This window comes from Gavialis gangeticus, unplaced genomic scaffold, assembly GCF_001723915.1.
Source record: "Gavialis gangeticus isolate Ggan-Ray unplaced genomic scaffold, GavGan_comp1, whole genome shotgun sequence".
Lineage (NCBI taxonomy): Eukaryota > Metazoa > Chordata > Crocodylia > Gavialidae > Gavialis > Gavialis gangeticus.
In genome coordinates, this window is record NW_017729025.1 from 68771561 (window position 1) to 68774210 (window position 2650).

The 2650-nt window shown below is 49.2% G+C and overlaps 1 long non-coding RNA gene across 1 annotated transcript in view; it reads right to left on the minus strand.

The window, feature by feature from the left end:
- Positions 1-1236: 1236 nt before the first annotated feature.
- LOC109299469 overlaps positions 1237-2650 on the minus strand; it is a 2381-nt gene continuing 967 nt past the window's right edge. Inside the window, exons 2-3 of the long non-coding RNA XR_002097872.1 lie at positions 2435-2465; positions 1237-1272 (exon numbers count right to left, since the gene is read on the minus strand). This is a non-coding gene — a long non-coding RNA (uncharacterized LOC109299469). The remainder of the gene's footprint in view (positions 1273-2434; positions 2466-2650) is intronic.

The window sequence follows — 2650 nt, forward strand, 5'->3', positions numbered from 1 at the left end:
GCAAACTTCATGGAGATCTGTGCCTACGTGGCACCCAGCCTTAAGTGACAACCCACAGGGATGAAGGCTTCTAACTATGAAGAAGCATATTGCCATCATAATATGAAATCTTGCTACTTCTGTTAGCTTTTAGAGCATCACAAATCCATAGCAGCATTTGCTCTAACAGCTGCCTTCACTCTGGCTGATATGATCCTGATAAGGCTGACCCAGTAATGGGAGCAGGACATGTTTGTTGTTGACAGGCACTGACTCAGCCTGAGGGGTGACTGAAGACATAGGCTGACTGGAGGCCTTGGGTGGTCATTGCTTGAATCCAGGTCCTTCTCCATGTCCTTGTCACTGTCCAGACATGGAGGATGGAAAGGCCCTGCATTATCACAGTCCAGGAGAGACAAGGTGTCCTAAAGCATCTCCTGGGTCATCTCCTAGGTTCATGTAGGGGTTGGCTGTGAAAGCACTGTTCAGCCCACCACAGCCACTATAGCATGTTAGTCCTTGCCACTATCCTGTCCACAACATAGGTGGACAAGCTAGTGTTCTTCCTCTATCCCCTGGTGTTTTATGCATAGGACGAACAATGTGAATTAAAAACAAGTGGGAATCTTATCAGGGGATAAGGCACAATGCTGCATTTATTGAAAACATAAGACAAACAAAATAAAAGAAAGAACAACAAAAAGGTGGTGTTTCCTCTTTCATACACTAACACATACATACTCATACACTCATACATACATAGCCATTTATTCACATACATATAAAAGGAGACAGACAGACAGTCCTGCAAATATCAAGATGTTACCAGTCTTTTAGATGCTCGGGTTAGCTTGGTGGCCAGCCAAGTTAACTATGAGAATGAAGCCAGGCCTTATCGTATGCATTCTGATGCTTCTTTGTCTTCTGTGCAGGACAGACCCAAAGCCTCTTTGTTCTTGTCCATCTTTATAGTGATTGTTCCCCATACAAGTCTATGGGTCTCACTGTGTCATGTCCTTTCAATGTGGAAATGATCCTCCTCTTCAGTTACAATGTTATGATTGACAAACTTTTCTGTCTCTGTGGTCTGCAATTTTTTTCATCTGCAATTTCTTCAGCCACTAGAACAAAACACGATCTTGTATTTTGTAATTCTTAACTGCTGATCTTGGACATTGTTATAACCTTTGGCTATTGAATCACAGAAGGCTATTTCTATTCTTTTAGTTTTAGGTGCAAGATAGACTGTCTCAACATATGCATTTCCACACATATTGTTTATTCTTTCATTACCTCTGTCCCAGGGAAAGAAGTAACGAGGGATACTTACCAGCAGCAGGAGATGCAGCACAGCAGGGGTGGAAGGAAGAGCCCACGTGGCTCGTCAGCCACCTCTTTATTCAATTAAGGCCAGCCAGTGACATCAGCCTCAAACGCCGGCTGGTGGAAATAAAGATGGCGGCCAATGCTGTGGAGAAGGGGGGAAGGAGAGCAGCAAGAGAGGGGAGCTGCAGCTGTCTCAGGGAGAGAAGAGGATCCTCCCCATGGCACCCATGGAGCCCAACAAGCCGGGGGCAGACGACGGCAGTGTGGGGTAGAGCACACCGACAGGAGCGCACACAGGACAGTGAGGGAGGAAAGGCACTCTGGACCCAGGGACGGAACCAGAGCTGCACCCGGAGACCGAGCAAACCCCAGGTGGGAGTATTGGGATGACTGAGGTGAGGAGGAAGCCACGCCAGAGGGAGAAGACCCTGGGAGAGCCCTGAGGGGTTTACAATCGGGGCGGGTATCACCGCCGGTCCCAGCTGGGCTGACAGGAGAATGGGAGTGAATCCCAAAGGTGATGGGTGAGCAGTAAAACGTCCCCCAAGCTAGAGCAAGGGGAAGGATAGTAACGGGGCAGGGCGTAGCCATGTCAGGGAGTGGCTTATCATTTTGTGTTTTGTTAACGCGTTTTATTTAGTTGCCCGTGCAAAGGGGAGAGTGGAAAGTGCAAAGTATCCCCAAGGAAAAGGTCCAAGGAGGAGCCTTGGAAGGTTTTTTTGTGTTTCCCCGAGAGAAGGGGTGGAGGCAAAGAAGGTCGACAGGGGTGGGCCCACACTCGCAAACTTGGCCATGGGCAACAAGCATCCAGTGCCAAGCTGTGAGGCACTATCCCACCAGAGGGGATGGGACCGATGGAAGGGCAATGCACTTGAAGAGGTGTGAGGCCCAGGTGTAGGGATGGTGGAACCCCGTGAATGACCACTGGGCTAATCACGGACCACCAAGCACACCCAATGACCAATCCCGTCTACTGAGGAACAACAAGTCGTGGCAGGAGAGAACAGGGAAGGTGACTCGAGGGGGAGAAACCTGCTCAGTCTATGACACGAGTCCATAAGACGCCTTACGTCTACCACCAGAGCAAAGGTCGCACGAGAACAACTATTTGAGGCCCGGCGGCCACAACCTCTTTTCAAACAACCCAGACATACCACAACCTGGGGTTCTGCAGGGCTCGGTCCTTGGGCCCGCACTGTTAAATATCTTCATCAGTGACTTGGACGAGGGGGTAAAAACCACCCTATTCAAATTTGCTGATGACACTAAGATGTGGGGGGATATGGGCACATTAGAAGGAAGGAATAGGCTACAATTGGACCTAGACAGGTTACATGGGTGGGCG